We start from the raw sequence: 13682 nt of genomic DNA, 5'->3' as shown, positions 1-13682 counted from the left end.
GGGAGGGAAAGGGAGCGAGGCGGAAGATCACTGCGGAGGGGGCTTTGAGGAGCCCCCCCTTGCTCGGTCACACAGAGCAGCGGTGATCAGATCCCCCCAGCAGGACATCCCCCTAGTGGGGAAAAAAGGGGTGGTTGTCTGATCGCCCTGCCTCAAAGCTGATCTGTGCTGCGGGCTGGAGAGCCCACGCAGCACAGATCACAGAAACCAGCCCCGGTCCTTAAGTGGTTAGAGAAGGTGTGATTTTTAGCATTATTGCTATTTTTAGTTATAGAAAGTAATTTACGCTTAACTCATGTAGGCGAAAATTCTGGTGATTTTTTTAAAATTATTATTATTATTTATTTATTTTTTTGCAAGATTCACATTTGGGAAAATACAATATATCTTTGCAAATATATTTTCGAAGTCTAAAATAGCATTTTCTATGTGAAAATGACTTAGGCGAAAATTTGCAAACAACACTGTTTCCATTCCAACTGCCAAGTAAGCAATATCTCCCTCTGTGCATAGAACTCTCGAACATTCCGTACAGATCACCTGGCAGAACTAAAGATGTCACCACCTGTGATAAATTCCACAATGTAAATCAGGGAGAGGAAAGATTTTACAAGAGGCAAACACTGACTAAATAATTTATACATGAATGTTGTAAAAAAAAATTTTATTCATTTTTGTTATTTTCACTACATTTCCTCTTTATGCTTTAGTATGCCATAAGGCTGAAATGACATATATAGCAGAAACACATAATTCAAAATGTGTGAAATAATACCATATAAAGCCCACATTGCATCATACTTAATGATTGCATGAGCCAGGGACCTCCACTGTGTGCACTGCAGAACTTCCTGACCATATGCAATTCACTGTTTCATCTAAGTTTTCTCCTAGGAGATCATTTTTCATCTTTGATTTAAAATAACTTCCCAGGACTTTTCAACTAAAAAAGTACCAAAAAGTAGGTGAAAAGGTACTATCAAAATTATTGAGTATTTTCTCGCTTTTTGTTGACTTGAAAGGCATTTTATTGACTAGTTAAAAATATCGCCAAAGAGAAAACTCAAGAAAAAAGGTTAATTGCATATGGGCCCCGTGTGAGATGCAGATCTCCAAAGAAATAATTAGCTTTACGCTAACAATTCAATTGGGTCCACTAATAATCGATGCTGGCACAGCTGTGATGCATGGATATGGGATTTGGACGGGTGACCCGAGATTATGTTGCGTGCCGTCAGATTTTGCCCTGCACATGATTTTGGATTCTCCATGTTGACTTCAATAGGCTGCCAAATCGCATTCACAGTCGTGTGTAGAGAACCAGACCATAATCACAGCAGTGGAAATCTAGACTAAATGTTAATAACTTTCCCATAATCTCAGTTCCCAAAGCACAGTGCTTTGGTGTCATATTTGACCCCTCTCTCTCTTTTATTCCTCACATTCACTCCCTAACCAGCTTCTGTCATTTGCAACTCAAAAACATATCTCTTATTTGACATTTTCTAACTCAGGACACAACTAAAATGCTAATACATGCTCTTATTACATCTCCCCTGGACTATTGTAACATACTACTTTGTGGACTACCAACTAACACACTGAGTAGCATGGTCACTACGGTGGCGTAGTGGTTAGCACTCTCGTCTTGCAGCGCTGGGTCCTTGGTTTGAGTCCCAGCCAGGGCACTATTTGCATGGAGTTCGTATGTTCTCCACGTGTCTGCGTAGGTTTCTTTTGGGTACTCCAGTTTCCTCCCACATCCCCAAAATATGCAGATAAGATAAATGGCTTCCCCCTAAATTGGCCCTATACTACAATACATACACGATACATACATAGACATATGACTATGGTAGGGATTCGATTGTGAGCCCCTCTGAGGGACAGTTAAGCAACAAGACAATATACTCAGCACAGCGATGTGGAAGATGTTGGCACTATATAAATACTAAATAATAATAAATCCACATTATAGCTGTATACACAAGTATAGGAACAATGAGTAAGGTGACAGGGAGGCAATGCAAACAGATCCTGAGTGTACAAGGAACAAATGTAAGCTCAAGTTTCAGAGAAGTGTAGGAAGCCTGTCATGGAAGCATGTCATGGAGTGCATTATGTAACAATTCGCTCCAGAATGTCTTGATAATCCTGAGATTTCATTGTTTACAGCACAGAGTCAAGGCACCCAGAACATAGCTTTATCCTACATGTTTCACAGTAGATATGCATTTTTTTTCTTTGAAAGCTTATTTTTTCATGCGTGGAGTGGACATAAAGCTGATGCAGCTTGCTAAAAGGCTCCAGTTTTGTCTTGTCTTTCCAGAGGACATTCTCCCGGAAGCATTGTGCACTGTCAATATGCATTTTGGCAAATTCTAACCTGGCTTTGTTTATGATATTCTTTCAACAGTGTGGCCATTGCCTTGGAGAAGGGAACACGCTATGAATGATGTGGTCAGGCTATGGTGTGTAGAGTGTGGTTGGGGCAGGACATGAAGAGACAAGGATAGACTTCTGTACGAAAAGGTCCTTCCAAATTTAGGAACCTGCTTGAAGATCCCCATCACTGATAGTATCCAATGCTACTGAGGTGGTAAGACTCCATACAATTCACTAGTTCATTGTAATTAGTTTTGATTGATTTTAAAGATATGGTTGTACACTATATAGTAAGGGTTTGCAAAAACATTTGATTTGCAAAATCCTTTTTGTAAGTTTATTGTGTATGCACAATGGTGCTTTGCAAAGCTAATATATTCATGAGAAAGATTATGAACCGAGTCATTGCTAGTTTTTAGTTACAGGATGATTTACATGTGAAATGGTTACTGCAATGTTTCACCTGCTAAAAGTCAGAGAAAAGTTGTTACTGATCTGTTACTGCACAGTACTCCTGCCATGTCACATGACCCTGCTGGTCTCTAATATATTGAAGGAAAGCAAAAAAGTCTCCCACCTTTGTTAGTGTTGAGCTTGACTTTCACATGGTCGTAATGTCACATCAAAATTCACAATTATGATTTGAAAATATAATGTAAAATCTGCCGCAAATTTGTAATTAAATTCACAGGCAAGTATATTTGTGTTCCGTACTTTCACATTTCCACGTAAGTAATGCAATAAAGTTTATTGGATTTACAGAAAGTGCGCAATAATTGTTTAAATAGAATTAGGCAGGTGCATAAATGTAGGCACTGTTGTCATTTTATTGATTCCAAAACCTTTAGAACTAATTATTAGAACTCAAATTGGCTTGGTAAGCTCAGTGACCCCTGATCTACATACACAGGTGAATCCAATTATGAGAAAGAGTACTTAAGGGGGTCAATTGTAAGTTTTTCTCCTATTTTATTTTTATCTGAAGAGTAGCAACATGCCCCCCATGCCCTCAAAACAACTCTCAAATGACATGAAGACAAAGATTGTTATCCATCATGGTTTAGGGGAAGGATACAGAAAGCTGTCTCAGAGATTTCAGCTGTTTGTTTCCACAGTTAGGAACATATTGAAGAAATGGAAGACCACAGACTCAGTTCAAGTTAAGAGAAAGGCTGGCACTGCTGTGGAGGTAGATTTATTGTTGCATCTAATATCACAGTGCTATATACAAAGTTGCAAAGTCGGATGCAAGAGGTACACATACCATGGTGAGAGGAGGCACGTGAATAGTGGTGGGTGCAGGGCACAGGATGCCTGACAGCCGTTTCGCACAATACAGCCATTTCGTAGCCACCATAGAAGCACTGTATTGCGTGAAACGGCCGTCAGGCATCATGTGCCCTGCACCCACCACCATCCACGTGCCTCCTCTCACCATGGTATGTGTACCTCTTGCATCCGACTTTGCAACTTTGTATATTGCTCTGTGATATTATATACAACAATAAATCTACCTCCACAGCAGTGCCAGCCTTTCTCTTTACTCTACCATATTGCTACTTAACACTGCTGGCTAGAGCACGCTAAGGAAGTATTCCTAGGAAGAGACACCTTTAACCCAGATTGTGCACAGTACATGTATGTTTGCTGTAGTGCCAATCTCCTGTAACCCTTCAGCCTTCCCTTCAGTTCAAGTTAAAGAGACACTGAAGCGGAAAAAATATATATGATATAATGAATTGGTTGTGTACTATGAATAATTACTAGAAGATTAGCAGCAAAGAAAATATTCTCATATTTTTATTTTCAGGTATATAGTGTTTTTTCTAACATTGCATCATTCTCTAATATGTGCAGATTACACAGCACTCAGCATTCAAAATGATTCTTTCAGAGCAGTCTGTGAACTAATGACCTCTCCTCTGGCAGATAAAAAGAAAACTGTTCACTTACAGTTGAGATAATAAAAGTCAGAAGACAGCCCTCTCCACGACTTTGAAAGTCGTAGAGCTTAATTGCTTTTTTGCATAGAGATAACAACTGGAGTTTCTTAACTCTTTCTGTACTGGAAACAATTAGACTGATGTATCTGAACTTAATGTTTTATTTCTTAGCTGTACTACACATACAGATCATAATATCATAATTTTTTTTTTCGCTTCAGTGTCTCTTTAAGGCTCAAAGTGGCAGACCAAGAAAAATCTTGGATAAACAGAAACGACAAATGGTGAAAACAGTCAGAATCAACCCACAGACCAGCACCAAAGGCCTACAACATCTTCTTGCTGCAGATGGAGTCACTGTGCATCATTCAACCATTCGGAGCACTTTACACAAATAAAGGCTGTATGTAAGAGTGATGCAGAGCAAGCCTTTTCTCTGCCCACAGCACAAACAGAGCCACTTGAGGTATGCTACATTTACTACATTTGGACAAGTCAACTTCATTTTGGAATATGGTGCTGTGGACTGATTAAACTAAAATTTAGTTATTTGGGCATAACAAGGGGCGTTATGCATGGAGGAAAAACAACACAGCATTCCAAGAAAAACACCTGTTACCTACAGTAAAATATGGTGGTGGTTCCATCATGCTGTGGGGCTGTGTGGCCAGTGCAGGGACTGGGAATCTTGTCAAAGTTGAGGGACGCATGGATTCCACTCAGTATCAGCAGATTCTGGAAACTGATGTCCAGGAATCAGTTACTAAGCTGAAGCTGCACTGGGGCTGGATCTTTCAACAAGACGACTCTAAACACTACTCAAAATCCACTAAGGCATTCATGCAGAGGAACAAGTACAATGTTCTGGAATGGCCATCTCAGTCCCCAGACCTGAATATAATTGAAAATCTGTGGTGTGAGTTAAAGAGAGCTGTCCATGCTCGGAGGCCATCAAACCTGAATGAACTAGAGATGTTTTGTAAAGCGGAATGGTCCAAAATACCTTCATCCAGAATCCAGAAGCCTACAAGAAGTGTTTAGAGGCTGTAATTTCTGCAAAAGGAGGATCTACTAAATATTGATTTAATTTCTTTTTTCCCAAATGTATGCACCTGCCTAATTTTATTTAAACAATTATTGCACACTTTCTGCATATCCAATAAACTTTATTTCACTTCTCAAATATCACTGTGTGTGTCTCCTATATGATACAGTGGGTTGCAAAAGTATTCGGCCCCCTTGAAGTTTTCCACATTTTGTCATATTACTGCCACAAATATGAATCAATTTTATTGGAATTCCACATGAAAGACCAATACAAGGTGGTGTACACGTGAGAAGTGGAACGAAAATCATACATGATTCCAAACATTTTTTACAAATAAATAACTGCAAAGTGGTGTGTGCATAATTATTTGGCCCCCTTTGATCTGAGTGCAGTCAGTTGCCTATAGACATTGCCTGATGAGTGCTAATGACTAAATAGAGTGCACCTGTGTGTAATCTAATGTCAGTACGAATACAACTGCACTGTGAGGGCCTCAGAGGTTGTCCAAGAGAATATTGGGAGCAACAACACCGTGAAGTCCAAAGAACACACAAGACAGGTCAGGGATCAAGTTATTGAGAAATTTAAAGCAGGCTTAGGCTACAAAAAGATTTCCAAAGCCTTGAACATCCCACGGAGCACTGTTCAAGCGATCATTCAGAAATGGAAGGAGTATGGCAAAACTGTAAACCTAGCAAGACAAGGCTGTCCACCTAAACTCACAGGCCGAGCAAGGAGAGTGATGATCAGAAATGCAGTCAAGAGGCCCATGGCGACTCTGGACGAGCTGCAGAGATCTACAGCTCAGGTGGGAGACTCTGTCCATAGGACAACTATTAGTTATGTACTGTACAAAGTTGGCCTTTATGGAAAAATGGCAAGAAGAAAGGCATTGTTAACAGAAAAGCATAAGAAGTCCAGTTTGCAGTTTGCCACAAGCCATGTGGGGGACACAGCAACCATGTGGAAGAAGGTGCTCTGGTCAGATGAGACCAAAATGGAACTTTTTGACCAAAATGCAAAACGCTATGTGTGGCGGAAAACTAACACTGCACAACACTCTGAACACACCATCCCCACTGTCAAATGTGGTGTCAGCATCATGCTCGGGGGGTGCATCTCTTCAGCAGGGACAGGGAAGCTGGTCAGAGTTGATGGGAAGATGGATGGAGCCAAATACAGGGCAAACTTGGAAGAAAACCTCTTGGAGACTGCAAAAGACTTGAGACTGGGGCGGAGGTTCACCTTCCAGCAGGACAATGACCCTAAACATAAAGCCAGGACAACAATGGAATGGTTTAAAACAAAACATATTCATGTGTTAGAATGGCCCAGTCAAAGTCCAGATCTAAATCCAATCGAGAATCTGTGGCAAGATCTGAAAACTGCTGTTCACAAACGCTGTCCATCTAATCTGACTGAGCTGGAGCTGTTTAGCAAAGAAGAATGGGCAAGGATTTCAGTCTCTAGATGTACAAAGCTGGTAGAGACATACGCTAAAAGACTGGCAGCTGTAATTGCAGCAAAAGGTGGTTCTACAAAGTATTGACTCAGGGGGCTGAATAATTACGCACACCCCACTTTGCAGTTATTTATTTGTAAAAAATGTTTGGAATCATGTATGATTTTTCGATCCACTTCTCACATGTACACCACTTTGTATTGGTCTTTCACGTGGAATTCCAATTAAATTGATTCATATTTGTGGCAGTAATGTGACAAAATGTGGAAAACTTCAAGGGGGCCGAATACTTTTGCAACCCACTGTATATTTAACTGACATTTTTTATCGTAGCAACCAACAATTTATACAAGAAAATCATGACAATTAACAAGGTTGGCCAAACTTTCGCATCCCACTGTAGCTAGAATTTTGAGCCCAGATCGCAAGGAGCTCTGTACCCTGAGCTGCACCAGCCTACATGGTCCATGATGTAGAGGGGATCTCAGTGGGGTGGCAAAGCCTCCCCCTCTCCCCCAGAGTTTTTGCCCTTACCATAGATGAGGGTGTCATTTCGAACCCCCGGTGCCCTGTATAAAATAACTATACAGGCCTTGGAACTCTGTATATATTAAAGTGGACCTGAACTCAGAATCTCCTTTCTGCTCTAAAAGATACACAACAGCATAATAACCTTTAATTAAAAACATTTCTTTGTAACAGCTGATACAAATCCTAAAAACAAATCTGCACAGTTTCTCCTTCCTGATTCATGGAAGCAGACATGTTGTTAACATCCAGTGCTTTCAAATGAGCTTATCTGCCATCTCTGCCATGGCAGGGAGAGATCAAATTACAACTAGTGATTAGACACAGATGAGGGGGAATTAGACATGCTGAACTCTCTAAATACATACAGGGTGCATTTCTCTATGTTTTCCTTCTGTCCTGTGCTGGAGTTCAGGTCCACTTTAAAGTGTACCGCAGTAAAATGTCATGTTGTCATTTTTTCTTTGGATTTGTAAACATCTAATTTTTCAAAAACTACAAGGTCTTTTTGATTTATCTATTTTTTTTACTTTTTCCCACTATTCCCCCCAACCATTCTGGTTTGCACAAACGTTTATGACTACCACGCTCATAAATTTGTGTAACATGCAGAATTTACGAATAGTTTATGCATATTCAATTCAATAATGAAATCATAATTATGTGTAATCGTAAATGTGAAATTTTACACGAAATGTCATGTAAGCGAAATTAGCTCATCTGTTGTTGCTACCCTTTGTCCATTGCTACCATCTTGGCATGCTAACAGCAGGGCAAGGGGGCAATAAATTTGAAGCTTCCTGCCCTGCTGTGATCAGCCCACTGATCCTCCAGCACTGACTGAGGGGTGTAAAGGCTGTGCAGTAATCAGAGTGGGGATATCTGGTGTGGCAAGGTCTACGTACAACTCCCGTGACCAGAAATAGAAAAAAAAAGACAGAGCCCAAGCAGGAGCAGCAAAAGTGTAGTATTTAATGCCACAGAGATTATAAGTACCAAAAATGACTACTTACAAACTTGGGTTGCAGTTAGGTAATTACTGTTGTGAGCATGTGGAGAAATCTGTCTCCACTTAGATGGAAAGTCCTTCTCCGGACTTTGGTCGCACTCCAAAAAAAGGTCCACTGGAACCAGGAGGCTGCAGGGATAGGCCCTAGAAAGGGAATGGAAATATACTGGGATGGAGGAGGAGCCCCACTGATGTGTCAGGAATAATAATGGCTGGTTTAATGAACAAGTGACCCCCATGCTAAACTAGAAATAAAAAACACATACAGTATATAAGTAGATAAATGCTGGTTCTACTTACATAACAGATGTATTGCACTGTCCACGCTATGATTCCTGTGAATTTTATAAAGGAAAAGCAGAGAATCCTATTCTAGACAGTGTCCATCTTGGTTACCTATGAATGAAGCTAATCCTGACATCATTTCCTCTCTCGCTCTTTTTTTCTCCTCTCGCTAATTGTGTATTTGTTACCCGCCCTCCTCCCAGAGTCTTCAGACACTCCCACTAAGGTCTACTAGGAAGTGCACTGTCTTATGTCATTAGAAGGAGGGGGAAATAAAGAGAAGAGGAGGAATAGATTAAAGATAAAAAGACCCCCCAGCATGCAACTGTTGGCAATGGCAAAATAAAGGGCCAGTGCTCCTAAGGTATGCGATAACTCCAAAGCATAACAGCAGAAAAGGTTTTGAATGCAGGAATAGCATCTTTACCACTTAATACACTCAGACCAGTTGCTGTTGAAATTAGATTTTTATGGTGACAATCCCGCTTTAATAAAGAACAGTCTTACATGGTCAGGAGGTTTTTTACAGTTTTATTGGATATGTGTTTCTTGGGATTCACCCGATTCTTCAGGTTAATAATCCAATAGGCACTCCTGGCTAATTGCTGTGATCACTAAGACACTGTATTATTAACCTGAAGAAGTGAGTGAATCCCGAGAAATGCGTTGTTTGTTTGTGGTTTCCAATAAAACTCAAAAAAAAAACTGACGAGGTAAGACTGTTCTCTGTAATATCAGCCATTATCCTGACACATCTGGGGGATGCCTCCTCCCTCCTAGTACAATAATCAGAGTATCTTTCAATAAGCCTCAGTGCCTGAAAAGAATGCATACCTGGGTCTTTCTCTCAGGTGGCAAAGAACAGATGCCAGCCTAGTGAGATTTTTAATCTATAGATCCAGCTGCCACTTTATGGACAGTGTAATCCTCACCTCTTGTGTCTCCGTCAAAGATTTGTAATGACCACATGAATCATTAATCATTTACTAACCCCTAAAGGTTAAACAAACATGTGACCAGGGCTCTGTTTGCAAATTGAAGCCTACAAATGTTTTTACAAAACTTGTGAAAAAAATGTTAACTGTACCCTGTTCAGGATCCTTGTGATGAAATAAACACCACTTGTACATATACCTTACACCTCTCCTGTTACATACTCTGCATAGCACTAGTGACACCGAAGTAAGGCGCAGCGTACTCAAAGATTACACTCAAACACGGATGAGTATGTCAAATGAATGTTATTCTTTATAAAACACATGACAGTAGTAATTAAAGACACCACCATAACACCTCTCGTTTATTTTTCAGGTGAGGAAAACAGGTTGTAACGCTGGTAATTTACCATGAGGTGAGTCCAATCCGTCTTTGCTGCCTGTTTTAGTGTGGTGCTGCTGACCTCTCATCTACTTCTTCATTTTGAATTATATGTATTACAAAACACAGGATTAAAACTCTACCTACAAACTGCTCCATTTATACCAGCGAAGACTTGAGAACAGGGTGTGAGCGGATATGTTAGTATAAACAATTGCAAAAGGTGCACTTCCCAACCAGCTTCAGTTATCAGAGTAACACAATATCATGTTTTTATAATAAAATATAAAACATAAAAAACTTGAAAGACTAATACTAAAAAGTTAGTCAATTTCTGTGGTGCTGCGGGTCTCAAAATGGTACACTGGCTCTAGTCCAAAACAGTGCTTGTAGGTATGCTGTGCTCCACACTGGAATAAACATACATTAAAGAGAACCTGAACTCTGAACTCGTCTCTAAAGATAAGCAGCATAATAACCTTTGAAGAAAAACATTTCTTTGTTACAGCTGATACAAATTCTGCAATACATCTGCAGTGTGTCTACTTCCTGCTTTAACCTCCCTGGCGCCGGTATGCAGTTATAGAGGCTGCGTCCGCGGGAGGATTTTTTAAAATAAAAGTTTCGCTATATGCCTAAGCTAGCACTTCGCTAGCTAATTTTGTCCCCGAAGCCCCCCGGCACCCAACTAAACCCGCCACTGGTAATATTTACCCCTCCGCGATCCCGCGAGAGCCGCAGCTTCACGATCCAGCTTCACTCATCGCTATGCTGACGATCGGACATGACGTCATCGACGTCATGCGCAGTCCCGATCCTCCCCATCGCGAAGCCTTGAGCTGATTGGGAGGCTGCGCCATCGTGGGATTCCTGAGGGGTACGTATTACGGCGGTGATCGGGGGCGATTGGTGGGGACCGGAGGGACTTGGCGGGCATAATTAGCTAGCGAAGTGCTAGCTGAAGCCTATTGCACAACTTTTATTTTAAAAAAATCCTCCCGGGGCCATGCGATCCCCTGCGGCGGCTAGCCTGACACTGTGTCGGGCTTACCGCCAGGGAGGTTAATGGAAGCCGACATAGGGTTAACATCAAGTGTTTACCAAATAGCTACTCTGCCAAGATTCCTGAGCTGACACAGCTGAGAGATCAAATGACACTTGGGATTAGTTATAGATGAGGGGTAATTAGACAGGCTAAACTCTCTACGTACATACAGGGTGCATTTTTCTATGTTTTCTTTCTGTCCTGTTCAAGAGTTCAGGTCCACTTTAACAAGCAGAGGTGAACTTTAATTACATTGTGGCATAATATTCAATAACAGTCTGTCTCCTAAATTCTTATTACCTATATAGTTTCGCCACCTGCCTTTGTCCCAAAGTAATGTCATCTATGTAAAAAATTAACTTCCTCCTTCCGATTATAGTACACTTAGTAATGGAAACCGCCATATTTCATGGTTATGCAATATCCTGTTCACTCAGAGAGGTGTATAGAGTATGTTTCACAAACAAAAGTGTTGGTGAAACTATTGTGCACTAATTTTGTACTGCAATATTCGACAAATTATTACGTTTTGCAAAAACCACAATTACATATTTTCAATGTCTTCTAATCAATATGTTTAGAGAGAGAGAGAGAGAGTGTGTGTGTGTGTGTGTGTGTGTGTGTGTGTGTGTGTGTGTGTGTGTGTGTGTGTGTGTGTGTGTGTGTGTGTGTGTGTGTGTGTGTGTGTGTGTGTGTGTGTGTGTGTGTGTGTGTGTGTGTGTGTGTGTGTGTGTGTGTGTGTGTGTGTGTGTGTGTGTGTGTGTGTGTGTGTGTGTGTGTGTGTGTGTGGGTGTACGTGTACACAGTATACTATGTGTATATATGTTCAATATGTGTAAACTTTTTGCATGATCTCAGTTCTGTGTAAATGTAAATTGTAAAACACATACCTCTTGTACAGTAATTTTGAATTATTTTTACACTTGCTCAGTATTTTAGCATAAACAGTTTAAACTACTGTCAGATTGAATTTTTATAGTTAAAAAAGCATAAACAACAGAGTATGGGGTGGGGGGAGGGGGGATTGTGTTAGGGTTTAATCCCTTAAAGGGAACCAGAGAGGTTGGGGGGAAGCTTTAATACATACCTGGGGCTTCCTCCAGCCCCATAGGCACGGATCGCTCCCACGCCGCCGTCCTCTGCTGCCTGGATCCGCCGGTACCGGGTCCCGTCATTGCCGCTAGTCGGCCAGTCGGCCGGCGGACGCGGCCGATTCGCCGCATCACACGGAGCTCCTTCTATACAAGTACGCATGAGGCTGCCTGCTGTGCAGCCGCATGCGTACATGTATGGAGGGAGCCCCTGTGATGCGGACAATTGGCCGCGTCCGCCGGAAGTGACGGGCCCGGTAACGGCGGTTCCAGGAAGCGGAGGATGGCGGCGTGGGAGCGATCCAGGCTTATGGAGCTGGAAGAAGCCCCAGGTATGTATAAAGGCTTGTTCTTTTTTTTCAGCCCGTTCCTCTCTGGTTCCCTTTAAAACCTGTTTTAGCATCATCTTTCTGGGCAGGTGATCTCTCCGCCACCTTCGAAGAATGGGCCCTGGCATTTTTTTTTGTCGAAATCACATCTATCTGTGTATGCGTGTGTTGTGTCCAGTTACGAGGGTGGGAGGGAGGGTTAAGAAGTTTGGCAGGGTTTGGATCCAAGGAAGAAGCCCAATAATAATTTTGTTGTTGTTGGTGGTGGTGGGGTGTTCCATTGATTCACCCCAGTTTAAATTGACAATGTTTAAATCATCATCACTGCTGTGTTCCTTTCGACATATGCACAGAATGCACAGAAGAACTACAAGCATGACAGCGGGACTCTGCGATCTCCTGCAGTGCTCTACGGGGACAGCTCTGTCACTGAGATGTCCCCTGAGTGGCTCAAAAGATGATCGCCTCTCATAGGCTGGTGCCTATGAGAGACGATCACACTGTTGCCACCAACAGAAAGCTCTGTTGGTGGCAAGAAAAGAGGGCAAAATTCATATGTGTGATAAGTTGTATGGCCGTGCAGCAAACTGTTAAAGCTGCAGTGGCCTGAATTGTAAAAAAATGGCCTGGTCACTAGGGAGTGTAAGCCTGTGGTCCTCAACTGGTTAATTGTGAAACTCTGGCATAAGCAGTTTATATTAATTCAAGAACAAATGCATTATTTTACAAACCCATTTTTAGTGAAGGTGATTTCACACTAACATTAGCAATGCTGTGCAAGTGATTCTGTTGCAAGGCAGAGCGCGGAGTGCGTTTCTAGAATCCCACACATTGATGCACGCAATGTAAGGGCCGGTTCACACTTGCTTAAAAAACGTACCCGTACTCCACCTAGCGCAGGAAGCAGACTCTAATGTTAAAAATAGGATCTGCCTTCGCTTGTTAAAAAAAAAAACACATCCGCTTGCCGCGTTACAGTAAGTGAAACACAGAGTCTGAATTTTGCACATTTTCCCGTCTGGGAAAATGTATGCAATGAAAGCATATAAGAGCATATAGTGTCCGTTCTCACCAGGCTTGTCATCTTGTCCGCTTTGTGTGTTTTGATCACCGCCATGACATAATACTCACATGTCCTGCCGCTGATCACTGCTACTCAGTCCCCGCTGTACATAGCTCGTTGGCCGGCAAAAGCATGGGGACCAATGAAAATTCTTCCTGTTGCTTGGGAGAATTCCTC

At 41.7% G+C, this 13682-nt stretch overlaps 1 protein-coding gene across 11 annotated transcripts in view; it reads left to right on the top strand.

Moving 5' to 3' along the window:
• Nucleotides 1–13682, top strand: part of LOC137522832 (modulator of macroautophagy TMEM150B-like) — a 146104-nt gene that overhangs the window by 25211 nt on the left and 107211 nt on the right. For 5 of the 11 annotated variants that reach the window (XM_068242948.1, XM_068242947.1, XM_068242953.1 and 2 more), the window contains exons 2-4: nt 2417–2599; nt 4550–5432; nt 9972–10011. The gene's annotated coding sequence lies outside the window, so the exon portion shown is untranslated. Of the gene's footprint in view, nt 1–2416; nt 2600–4549; nt 5433–9802; nt 9886–9971; nt 10012–13682 lie in introns of those variants that run through there. The other 6 variants (XM_068242950.1, XM_068242949.1, XM_068242956.1 and 3 more) reach the window with 3 other exon arrangements.

Source organism: Hyperolius riggenbachi, chromosome 6 (genome assembly GCF_040937935.1).
Source record: "Hyperolius riggenbachi isolate aHypRig1 chromosome 6, aHypRig1.pri, whole genome shotgun sequence".
In the NCBI taxonomy this organism is placed as follows: Eukaryota; Metazoa; Chordata; class Amphibia; order Anura; family Hyperoliidae; genus Hyperolius; species Hyperolius riggenbachi.
Note: the sequence above shows the minus strand (reverse complement) of the source record. Positions and strands in the feature narration are given on the sequence as shown.